We start from the raw sequence: 13,064 nt of genomic DNA on the forward strand, positions 1-13,064 counted from the left end.
AGTGGTGTTCCAGAAATCAAGTGAATGTGTTTCCATAAAGAGGGAGTATCAGCTGGGCCAAGTGTTACTGAGAAGCTGAGCAAATTGAAGACTGAGAATTGACCATTGGAATTTGCAAGATGGAGGTTGCTGGGACTCGACAAGGGAGTTTCAGTGGAGTTAGAGGGGATAAAGGTTTGGTTTAGAGTGGGTTAAATGGAGGAGCACAGTTTGGGGTATGCTCTATCCATTCAGCTATTCAGATTCAGGTTTGGAGAAAGTGGTGGTGTGTTTGATTTGACCTAGGGTGGAGAGTGGGGCACAGGAGATGAAGGTTATACAAGCTCGTAATGCTGGTAATTAATCATGAAATCTAAGCTGTGGAAAGAGGGAAGTAAAGACGTGAGGAGGAAGGGGATACATTTTCTCCCCATTCTCCTATCTCATCCTCAGTTTCTGAGATCTCTAAATTCTGAGTCAATTCTCTTCAAGTATGAGAAGATTCTCATTAAAATATCCTCATCAGCTCTGTAGCCCTCGTTTCTTTCAACTCCATCCAGTCTTGCTGACCTTGAGGGCTTCAAAATATTTTAGCATGCAATAGCATTTCTTCATCTACATGAACAACTGTGTTACGGCACCAGACTCAAGGCCTGTCATTCTCATTGTTTCCTCCCTGGTTTTCAAATCCCACTTCTCCGTAAGAAAAGTATCACCTTGGTGAAGACCTGCTTCTCCTCCAACAGCAGGTGAATAGCATCATCACATTTGCATCCTTTTTAATCCCTTCCTCTCTTTTACTCACATTCTACCAGCTTCCAAGTCCCGTGAATTCTACCTCCTTGGTACTTCCTGAATCACTCTCCTTTATTCCATACCAGATTACTACCACTGTTTTACTTTTTCTTTCTCCTCATCCTGCCTCCGTGTCTTTCCTCTGCTACAGCAGTGGCCTCCAATCTGGTTTCTGGGCTTCTAACCTTGCTTGTCTCCCATTGTTTGTCTACACAGGGCTGTCATACACAGGTGCCCTATAAAAGACACTTGTGGAGAAGGTATATAGGAGCTGAAGTCTGACCTGAGTTCTGAGAGTCAAGCCATGAGCCTTGGACAGAGATGGCATTTTCCTTTTTTTGTACTTTATCAGCCCCGAGGGTTGCCTTTCTGTTATTCATCCACCAATATGAGTCGTTATTACATAATTTGCACAAAGGAACTCTGTGTGCTAGCTGAGGCCCCACTTCTGCAGTACAGTCAGGACAAGCTTGCAAAAGATACCAGTTACACTGGCCTTTCTGTTCAGAAGGGTACTTCTTTGTCTTTCCAAAGCCTTCGAGGTAAAGTTCAAAGTCATTGAAGATACAGCTCGCAATGTGTTCTCATTATCTACTAATATGTAACAGAGAATTCCAAAGCACAGTGACTTGTGGTACGCAGAATAATGGACATTCCAAAAGATTCTCTAATCCCAGGAAACTGTGAATGTTACCTTACATGGTAAAAGGGACTTCACAGATGTGATTAAGATTGAGGACCATGAGATGGGGAGATGATCCTAATCACAAGAGTCCTTACAAGTGGCAGAGGAAGCAGAAGAGTAGGTAAAGGGATGTGATTTGAGGACTTGACCCATCACTCATGGCTTTGAAGAACCAAGGAATGTAGCGGTCTTTAGAAGCCAGGAGTGGCCACTAGCTCAAGCCAGCAGAAAACAGGGACTTCAGTCATACAACCACAAAGAAACAAACTCTATAAACAGTGTGAAGCGGGAAATAAATTCTCCCTTAGAGCCTCCAGAAAGGCATGCAGGCTGCGAATACCTTGCTTCCAGCATGGTGAGACCATACCCATCACTTCTGACCTGAAAAATTGTAAGGTAATAAATTTGTGTTTTTTAAAGCCACTAAGGTTGCTGTGATAGCAATAGAAAACCATTTTGTTATCTCTCTTGATTCTGTGGGTTCACTGGGCTCACCTGGGCAATTTTGCTCCATGTGGTGTCAGCAAGAACCCCAGACCTCTGAGGACTTGACTGGGCTGAGCTCTCCAGGATGGCTTGCTCACGTGACTGGTGGTGACAGTTAGTGTTTGTGACCTGCTAGGAGCTCTGTTGAGGCTGCTGTCCAGAGTGCCTGGCTGTGACCTTCCCATGTGGCTTGGACTTCTCACAGTACAGTGACTGGGTTCTGAGAGGGAGCTTTCCAGATTGAGCATTCCAAGAAACCCAGTCAGAAGCTGCCAGGGTTCTTATGACTCAAGCAGGCCTGGAATTGGCAAAGTGTCACTTCAGTGAAGTTCTACTTGGTCAACCAAGATTCACTGTGGGAATGTGCTACACAAAGGTGTGATTACTGAGAGACCTGCTACACTGGGGTCAGTTCTGGGAGACTAGCTACCACACAAGGTAACTCTTTTTTCATCTGCAGCTTCATCTTAATCTTATTCCTCTTGGCCCATGCACCGTTGATGCTCTGCTCAGGCCTAATGGAACTAGGAACTAGGGATTTTCACACCTTTTCAGCTTTGCACCTGTTGATGCTTTATGGAGAGAATCTTCCCATGCCCTATAAAACTGACACAATTCCAACGTGTGGGATTTCCCCCACACCACCAAGCAATTCTTTACACCAGCTGGGTGTCCTACAGTTCAACTCAGTTCTGACACTACCTAGCCAGAGGTAGCATCAGATTTTGCCACTTAAGGGCTCAGCTCCACAAGACTGCCCACAGACTCCAAACATGAGTCCAGGTCGTCAGCTGTGCATCTGATCGACTGACTAGAGATGGGAATTTTCACAGACTCCCCTCCTTGGGTTCAATTAATTTGCTAGAGCAGCTCACAGAACTCAGAGAAACATTTTATGTACTAGATTACTGGTTTATTGTAAGAGGCTATCACTCAGGAACAGCTAGATGGAAGAGATGCAAAGGGCAAGGTATGGGTAAAGGGAGGATGGAATTTCCATGCCTTCTCTGAGCTGGTCACTGTCCCCACATCTGCAAGTGTTCACCAGCCCAGAAACTCTTCAAACCCTGTCCTTTTTGGTTTTTATGGAGGCTTCATTGTATAGGCACAATTCATTAAATGTAGGCCATCAGTAATTTAACTTAATCTCCAGCTCCTCTCCCTCCCAGGAGGTAGGAGGTGGGACTGAAAATTTCAACCCTCCAATCACACGGTGAGTGCCCCTGGCAACCTGTGCCCACCCTTAGGAGATCTCTGGGGCTTTCCCAAAGTCTCCTCATTAACATAACAAAAGGCACCTTTAGGGCTCTCAACAGTTAGGAAAGTCTCAGTGTTTTAGGAACTGTGTGCCAGAAGTGTGAGGAAGGCCAAATAAGATTTATTATAAATCACAACGATCACATCTTCCTTACCCGCCTAATTATAGCTCATCTTTAAGACACACTTCCGCTATCATCTCCTCCAGTAAACCATCCCCATCTTAGGTTAGGTGCCCGTAATGATGATTTTCTCTACACAACATCCTGCCCTTACATCTATGGAAGAATACGAGTGTGTCTTAATTCTCACTGACTTACTTGTCTGTATTTTTAAAAAATCAGGCCATAAGCTCCTCAGAAGAGTGCATTTTGTACTCTCCGATTCCCCAGACGGACCTAGTATAGATGGCACAAAGAAGGGTCTCAGTAAATGTTGGCTGACAGAGTAGTAATTGAACAATTCTCTGCATATATTTATTACTTACCACAAAACGAAAATGTACCCAACATGACATTGTACAAATGTCCTGGTTTCAACCATGCACAAAATTATGTATGCATGAGGGCGGGAACTAAAAAGGAAGGGAAATGCCCATAATCAGTTGGAACTGTGGGTATCTTTTTATTTTTCTCTTTAATGTTCTAATATCATAACGCTGCCACTGTTAAAATAAATGAAAATGTGTAGACATCTGGTTCCAAAGCGTCAACAGCCTTGTCACTTGCAGCACGGACCGCTGATTGGCTTAACCTGGTAGTTTCCTAGAAATGCAGACTCTCAGACCTCACCCCAGACCTACAGCATTAGAACCTGCATTTTAGCGAGACCCCCCGCCCCCGTGATTTTGTATGCGTATGGAAGTTTGCGAAGAACACGACCCTCAATACAGTCCTTCACCCTTTCCTTTATTGAATTTACGGCCATTTGTTTAACAGACCTTTTTGCAAAGATTCCGAGGACAACACGATAAACCGAGCTTATTCACATCTCTGCCAGGGCTTTCTGCGCCTCCTGAGCTCGGTTCTATCAGCCCCTTCTAGCAATCTAGAGTGGGTAGTGGGCTGCGCACAGGGGAGTCGCCGCGCAGGTCGCGCCGCGCAGCACGGCAGGGCCGCCGGCCGCAGCCTCCAGGCCCGCGGCGCCGCATCTCCCCGCGCCGGGCACGGTGGCGCGCGCCTGTAATCCCAGCTTCCCGGGAGGCTGAGGTCGGCGGATCGTGGGTGCCCGGGGGTTCGGGACTACCGCGCTGTGTAGAGCGGGCGTCCGCACCGGGCCTGGCACCAACATGGGGCTCCCGGGGGAGCCCGGGGGTACCAGGTTGTCTAAGGAGGGGGGGACCCGGCCCAGGCCGGACACGGAGCAGGTCAAACTCCCCGTGTTGGGCGGCGGTGGGACCGCGCCTGCGAGCAGTGCCTGCAGTTCTGCCCGGACATCCGACGAGACCCGGTCTCTTTTGTTTAATCTTCCCTGGATTCTCTTTTTGAAGACTCGTTTTTCCCCAGCATTATTTTTGCACACAGCAGACCACCTAACTTCACGGAGTACACGGGGCGGCGTACATACTACTGTTAAAAGATAAACTGAGGCATATTAAAATTTTTAAGATTTTACTTGAGCAAAAATCGATTCCAATCGAGCAGCATCCAATCTAGCAGGTAGGGAGGAGTTCCGAGGAGCCCTACAAAATGAAAGACTTTAGTAGGCAGAAGGGAGCAGGAACAAGGAAGTTATACTAGGCAAAAAAGCAGGTTGGCTATTGCTAGGTTACTTTCCTTTAGGGGGGTGGCAGGAGTCTATCAGACAGATAATCTAACTAGTAGTGCTGATCAGGTGATTCCTGATTGAATGGTTTTAGATTACATTTCTAGGGGGCAGAGGCCCTACTTAGATCTAGGTTTGGTGACAATGAGGCTTAGCATAAATGACTCCATTTGGGGCCTGTCTTTTTTTTTTTTTTTTTAACACTAGTGTATACTTTATCTTTAGGTTTTGCACACAAAGGGTGTGCAAAAGGGTGGTGTAGTCAGTCCACACTGGAAGAAGCTCTTCTTAGTGACTTATTATCCTGGGGATTTCTCCACCCTGCAATCAGCCTTTCCCAAAACAGTAAGACTGTACTGCATTTTGTAAATACTGCTGCATTATATTGCATTGCATGACAATTGTATAATCCAAGACAGATTTGCCACAGGTCTGAACTTCCAAGTTTTTTCAGGAACTTCTCACTCAAAAACCTGTACACAAATGTTCTTCCTGGATTGGACAAAAGACCTAAAGAGACATTTCACCAAAGCAGATATATGGATGGCAAATAAGCACATGGAGAGGTTTTCAACATCATTAGCCACTGAGGAAATGCAAATTACAACCACAATGAGATGTCACTGTATACCTATCAGAATGGCTAAACTAAAACTAGTAACAATGCCAAGTGTTGATGAGGCTATATACATTGCTAGTGGGAATGTAAAATGGTGCAACCACTCTGGGAAACACTTTGACAGTTTCTTTAAAAACTAAACATGCAAGTACCATGCCACCCAGAAGTTGCACTCCTGGACATTCAACCCAGAGAAATGAAGACTGATGTTTATACAAAAACCTATCCTCAAATATTTATAGCAGATTTATTCATAATAGTAAAAAGCTGGAAACAACCCAAGTGTCCTTTAATGGGGAATGTTCAAACTGTGGTAAACTCATACCACAGAATAGCATTCAGTAATAAAAAGGAATGAACTATTGAAGCACTCAACAACCTGGATGAATTTCCAAAGAATTACAGTGAGTGCAAAAAGCCAATCCCAATAGGTTACATACTATATGTTTCCATTTATATAACATTGTTGAAATTACAAAATTATAGAAATGGACAACAGACTAGTGGTGGCCAGATGTTGGGGGGGGCAGGAGGAAAGTGGCTGTGGCTATAAAAGGGCAACATGAGGATCCTAGTGGTGATGGAAATGTTCTGTATCTTGACTTTATCAATATCAATACCCTGCTCCTGATATTGCATTATAGTTTTGCAAGATGTCACCATTGGGGGCAACTCAGTAAAGGGTACATGAGATATTTCTGTATTATTTCTTAAAATTGCAGGTGAATCTACAATTATGCATAATTTAAAAATTGAATTAAAAAAAGACAGAGGTCAGGACACTGAGATGCAGCCATTTCTAAAGAGTCCTTAGAAGTGGGGGAGAGGGAAGATGGAAACAGAACAGCTGGAGAGTACAGAGAAGAAAACGTCCAAGGAAGACTGATTCAGGAAGGATGAGTTGTCAATAGTTTGTGTCCTGCACAGAATTAAGTTTAGGGCCAAAAAAAGAGACAAAGCATTAGAAACTTGGGAAGTTGATGGTAATGGTTTCCTAGGTTTGGAAGGCAGACCTCAGCTGGCAAGCAACTGATGAGGCAAGGAAGTGGAGGCAAATACTGTTCCTTTAACAAGTTTGGTGGTGGCTGGAAGGAAAGATTCTGGGGAAGAAGCATGAGGGCCGGACAGGAGGGCATGTGTTCTTTTTTTTGTTGTCTGAAGATGGACATGCAGGCATTCTGTAGTTTGAGGAGAGGCAGGTAAGAGGGAGAATCAAAGACACGAGGGCAGAATGGAATCGGGAGAAGGGTCAAAAGCTCAGATGGAATATCCATTAGCCTTGGAAATGAGGGAAAATTTTCCTCTGAGTAGGAAGGAAGAGGTTGGGATATGTGAAGAACTACCAAATTAGGAGGTAGGGAAAAAGGGAGCTACAGGAATATCATGACTCTCTTCTCTCCTTCAAGGCTCAGGCTCAGTTTACCATGCACCCTGCACGCCGCCCCGCCACCGCCCTTCCAGCCAGGAGCCACCTCTTCAATTCAACTCAGATGAGTTCATTTTCCAGGAATCTTTCCTTCAGTTCTCCTGCCATGCCTCTCTCTTTCTCTTTAGAGTTGCCTAGGAGTCCACTTAATAAATATTTATTGAAGGAACATGACGTCGAGAATAAAATGCAATTGGTATTCCTCATATTAAACTTCTCTTTTCCATATCTATCTGGATGACCTGTCTCCTTTGCATTAGAAGCTGGCAGAGAATAAGATTGGGGGAAAGGGAGATCATGAAGTAGAAATGAACAGGAGAAAGAGGAGTACTTTGGGGTCTCTTGACTTTGGCTTACGGTTGTTGGAATAATTCCATGGGAATGAAGAAGGGATAGGTTTGAAGAAAGAGGAACATAGTATGAGTGGAACAGAGCCCGAACCAAGAAAGAAGACACACACTAAATATTACAAAGAAGGGAAAGTAGCTTTCCTTCTGCACGTTTGGATCTACCTCTTTTATTTTGTGAGATGTAGAAGCCCATCCCTAGGCTACTCTGACTGGAAGAATCGTTTTATTGCACAACCCTCTGTCTTCTTTTATGAATTTGAGAAAAAAGTTGCGTCGTGCTTTGGTATGTTCTTGCTTGCAATTTGTTTAATCAGCGTTTTAATGTGGTTTGCGGAAAGAGTCACGCCGAATCCCGGGGTCGAACCACGAACCTCTATATCTCCAGCCTAACGCTCGCCCAGCTGAGCCACTTCGACTCCGCCCACTATGTCTTCAAATAATGTCTTATGACTTTATCCTCTGTCTTTTTATTCACTAAATATAAAGAATTTGATAAGCATCATCATAAACACTTTGAGGAAACCAAAGATAAATTTAAAAACGGTTTTCATCCTCGAATGGCTCACCAATTTATGAGGAGAAAGATAAGAAGACAGTTACAAATTAATGTCATAAGAACTGCCGTAACGACTTAGTTAAATCTACAATTTATTCCTGAGTAAATCCACACGTCTGGAGCAGGGAAGGAGACTCTATGCAGCTACGTGGCCCCGATTACTCCTTCTTGGGCGTTGCCACATCTTCCCCTTGTCCAGATTTTATTGGTTGGTGCGGAACAGGAGGTTCATGTATAAAACGAATGGGATCTTGCATCGCCTTATTGAATATTCAGAAAAGGAGTGACGCATGCATACTATGGAGCATTAGCTTTGTAGCATTATTTTGAGAGCGCTTTACTAACTTCCCTGGTGGTCTAGTGGTTAGGATTCGGCGCTCTCACCGCCGCGGCCCGGGTTCGATTCCCGGTCAGGGAAAATGTTTTTTCCTCTCGGCTTTCGCGAAACCAAGGGGGAAACTTGTAAATAAGACTAAAAGTTGAAGTGTATACAAGTTTAATTTTCATGAGGCATTTTCTGCCTAGAAACTCTGCAACGTTTTTGATATTCAACCGCAAAATCACAAATGATGTAAATTTCAGCTATTTACAAAATTTTGTTAATGAGCACGCTACCTGACATTGACCAAAAAGCTCGCCACTATCCTGAATGCTTCAAAATTTTAATTATTCAGTTGGATGGTCCAGTGAGCAGGAAATTTTGGAGGCAACTGATTAGCTTTAGGAGTTGGTTGAGATTAGCATAACACTTTGTAAAGAGAGTTACGAATGAAGATGAGACGGAAGAAATCGGGAAGTTATTTCCTGGAAGTTTGCCTTGGCTGGTTGTGGGCGAGTTTCTGAATTCCCGAAAGCGGCTGGAATTGTGAAACCCACTCTCTCCGGCGGGTTTTCTAGTTTCACTGATCCAGCTGGGAGAAGGGGGATCGGCCTAGAAATACTGACACGGTAACTTAATCTTGGATCAAGGCGGTCTCCGGACTGCCTGATCTCCCCAGCGCCTCCACCTGTTTTCTGCTATGAATTTACAATCTGTCTGGGGTTTTCTAAGAGAGGAAATAGGGGAAGGCCATATTATTAACGGAAAACTGCTGTCAAAAAACTAAGAAACAGGCAAACGATGTATTCAGCATCTCTGAATGCGCACCTGAGAAATTTACTGACAGCTACTTGAGAAAAAGCAGATTCTGTTATCCTTCTGACTTTTGACAAGGTTTGATGCCTTTGTGCTAATTCGCTCCTGTCTGACGGTATTGGGGCACGAATCTTTGTTACATAGTTTGTCTAAATAGCAGCCACAGAAGTATTACTTATTATTTCCTTCTCATTTCTTATAAAAGTTCAATGCACATATGAATTCTCCACAAGCTTCCAAACAAAGATCATGGTGACCCTGATCTTACTCTACCAACAGATGGGGACACGATGTTTTTATGATCATGTTAAATGAAGCAGTAATACTCTTTTTCTAACTAATTGCACATTCCCTGCTCTCCCCCAACCCCCATATATAAATTCACAAATTCCAAAACCTCTTTGAGATGGGACACTCCTTTGTCATCTTGCCAATACTCTCCTTGAGTTAATACACTTTGACACCTATGTAAGATCAATTTGTCTAAGAAATTTTGTTTTGCCATAAGTATAAAAGTAGTATAGTTTGTCAGATTTCTGTATATACTGAAGATGTTCTGTTTCTTTCTGCTTAGTGTTTCACAGGAAATCAACCTTATAGGGCTGATGGCAATCACTCCTGAACAACATCCTCTTTTAATGATGTCATATTTTGTCTCCTCTATATGCAGCAAGAATCCTTTGCTTCATTTAGTTTTATATGTCTGTTTTTAGGGAGGAGTCTGGGTAGAACCCCTGAATGTGTTTAATCGTTTTCTAAATTTTAAAACTTTCCTACACAAACCTAATTGGATTAGAGACAAAGGATTCTTCTTCGAAAGTGATGTGACTTCTTTTTTTATTCTTCTGTTATGAGCTATTACTTATTCTCCATGGGGGGGGGGGGGAAATCTCTAATCTGTATTTTAGCACAGTAGGTTCTGTGCTCATGATACTGCTACCTAATTACTTGTCAACTCAGAGAGAAAATGGCAAAAATATAACAAAACCAAAATCCACATAAGTACAAGAGGAAAGAGGGAGAACTTGAATGACTATAAGAAAAAGGACAACAGTTGGGGGTCAGTAAATCAATCTTAAGGGCCAAGGTAGGTTTGCACTACACTAGTCCCTATGGAAGATGAAAAATGAGCAAGGCACGCTCCTATCTCTCAATTAACATCCCTAAACCCCAGTTTTCCCATCTGTAAAAGGGGAATAAAAAATCTACTGTATAGGGCTTCCCTGGGGCGCAGTGGTTGAGAGTCCGCCTGCCCATGCGGGGAACACGGGTTCGGGCCCCCGTCCGGAAAAATCCCACATGTCGTGGAGCGGCTCGGCTCGTGAGCCATGGCCGCTAAGCCTGAGCGTACAGAGCCTGTGCTCCGCAACGGGAGAGGCCACAACAGTGAGAGACACGTGTACCTCAGAAAAAAAAAAATCTACCTCATAGATTTGTTATGGGGAGTAATGCGCAAAAAGTGCTCAGCCATACTATATCCTAATCCATGTGATTTTATTATTATTATTTTTATTACATTTGTGGTGCTTAGGCTGAGTGGAGGAGACAGATATTGTGAACAAGTTTTCCATTGGGCAGAAAGAGTAATCTGCTAAGAAAAAAAAGTGTGGAAAATCACGGTGGTGTGTGTGTGTGTGTGTGTGTGTGTGTGAGAGAGAGAGAGAGAGAGAGACAGAGACAGAGACAGAGAGACAGAGAGGGAGAGAGATTCGGAGGCAGGGTGGAGAACTGACTTATTTGAAGTGGGCTTTGAAGAATGAGCAAGGTTTCTGTGAGTGAATGAGGAGGAGACCGGCATTCCAGGACAAGGGATCAGGGGAAGCAAAGCGAGGAATTGTGAAAGCTCCTGGATCGTTCAGGACTTTGAAATCCGAACTCTTTGAATTCTGAACTAAAATTTGGAAATTCTCTGCTGCTGATGGGATGGCATAGGTTTTCAATGTCAAGCTTTCTGGCCATACCCGGTGAAGCTAGAATTACACTTCTGTATATGTTCCGATGGCAATTGCTGACAAGTCCACCTCCTAAAGGTGCAGAGTTGCTTCCCAGACATTTTCTCAAGTCGGTCGGTCCTGAGGAACTAATTTTAAATGCTTTCCCATCAATTTAGTCTCTAAAGAGAAGGTCATCAGAGTTCCCTGTTCGACTTCCAGGAACCTGTGAGGGTGGTTCCAAATCTCACTCTGACGCCCGGCCTACCCAACTGTCGGACTGAAGCTGTGGGTTCCCCAAGACTGAACTAGAACCAGCGAGAGAGGCAGTCCTCCCCGCTTCCTAGAGAGTACACACTGAGCTGACAGTTGGATAGAGGGTACTAGAAAGTGCCTCTCCAGGGACCGGGAAGAGGGATATATTTGTATACCGTTTAGATTCTTTGTTCTGTGTGGCGTAGGCCTTTAGTCCTTGCAGGGATTGTCACCTGAGGACCACGGTTGGGCTCATTATTTCTCGGAATGTTAGAATCATAGATCCGGAAACCGTCAGGTAGCGGCAGCTGACGGGGGCCTCACCACCATCACCCGAACCGGACCGTGGGGGCTTTGGGAGAAGCCCTCCTCTTCTTTTCATTCTCCTTCTCCTCTTTCTCCTTTCTTCCACTTTTCACCCCTGGCTCCTTCAGGAATCTGTGTCTTCCCTCCGGGAGCGGGCCTGTGGGGTGCGGAAGGGGTTGCAGGTGCAATCCCGACCCCAGCCGCCCTCCACCCAAACTTTTCCTTGTTAGGCTTCTCGCCAGGCTTGTCTCACTCCAGCCCCCGCATTCCTCCGCGTATTCGTAAATTCCTCCAAGCAGGCCTTTCCAGAACTAAGTTAGCTCCTTCAGCCAAGTGCGAACCCAGCCCTCCTTCATTCACAACACTGAGTTGTAATGACTAGATGAATGTTTGCCTTCCCTGGTAGCTCTGAGGGTGAGGACAGCAATGGTCAGGTGTTTCTGCTGAATATCCAGTGCACAGCTTAGTGCCCAGGTACCCAGTAGGCACTTGGTCAATACTTGTTGAATGAATGAGTGGACTCCTGATGCCCACTCCTTGATATAGTCACTTTATCTCAATTTATTTCTTCATTTTTCTGTTTCCCCCCTCTTGGTTTATCATGTAGGAATGTGAGCACTAGAAAGAGAAAATTGGTCTCTGAATTGATGCCTTCGATGGATCAAGATGACGCGGATGAAGCATTGAACCAGTTAGCACCTAGCGGGAGGGTACCATTCTGTGTCTCTGAGGGTTAAAGTTGTCACAAAGTGGTCAGTTTCCATCAAACTCTGTCCATCTTGCCCTCAGAGATCCAGAACTGGTGGGAGTACATAGTCTTATAGTGGGGAGGAGACTGCTGTTGTGAGGAACTGAGAGAGAGAACCAGGGAGAGGGCTCAGAATAACACAGCGGGTGAGAAAAGAGGCTCCTAGCTTGGGATATATGGAGAAACTGGGGAAAGTGAGGCTTTAGCAAGCGTAGGGGTAACTATGTTGCTTTTACTCTCTTGAGAATCCTTTTTCTTAGTGATTTTCCTAAGGTAATCTCCTTAGGAAATAACACTGGTAATTGCTAAAGTATTGCAGCTAAGGATAATGAGATACTACTAAATCAATTTTTTACTTTTTATTTTCTTAGAAAGAGAAGGCCATTGAAGACAAAGCAGAGAGAGAGAGAGATTCGTAGATGCCAACTTTGAAGATTGGAGAGATGTGGCCACAAACCAAGGAATGCCAGCAGCCACCTGAATTTGAAAGAGTCAAGGAAACAGATTTTCCCCTAGAGTCTCCAGAGGAAGGTTGGCTCTGAGGACACCTTGATTTGGGAGGTGATACAGATTGGACTTCTGGCCTCCAGAATTGTGAGAGAATAAATTTCTGTTGTTTTAAGTCACACAGTTTGTGCTAATTTGTTACAGTAGGCACAGGAAATGAACACCCATGCACTATGCAATAAACTCCATATGAGCAACTCTAGTATAGGAATTTGTAAGAAAGCCTAGTTTTCATTGGAATAGTGGATAAATACACTATCAGCAT

General features: G+C 44.3%; 1 long non-coding RNA gene and 1 other non-coding gene across 2 annotated transcripts; both read left to right on the forward strand.

The window, feature by feature from the left end:
• Positions 1-8,263: 8,263 nt before the first annotated feature.
• Positions 8,264-8,335, forward strand: TRNAE-CUC (transfer RNA glutamic acid (anticodon CUC)). The gene has a single exon. It is a non-coding gene; the product is annotated as a tRNA-Glu (tRNA).
• Positions 8,336-11,345: 3,010 nt separating this feature from the next.
• On the forward strand, positions 11,346-12,918 carry LOC109551490 (uncharacterized). Its single transcript, XR_002178262.3, has 2 exons — positions 11,346-11,536; positions 12,664-12,918. It is a non-coding gene; the product is annotated as an uncharacterized lncRNA (long non-coding RNA).
• The last annotated feature ends 146 nt before the right edge of the window (positions 12,919-13,064 follow it).

This window comes from Tursiops truncatus, chromosome 10 (assembly GCF_011762595.2).
Source record: "Tursiops truncatus isolate mTurTru1 chromosome 10, mTurTru1.mat.Y, whole genome shotgun sequence".
NCBI classification, from domain to species: domain Eukaryota; kingdom Metazoa; phylum Chordata; class Mammalia; order Artiodactyla; family Delphinidae; genus Tursiops; species Tursiops truncatus.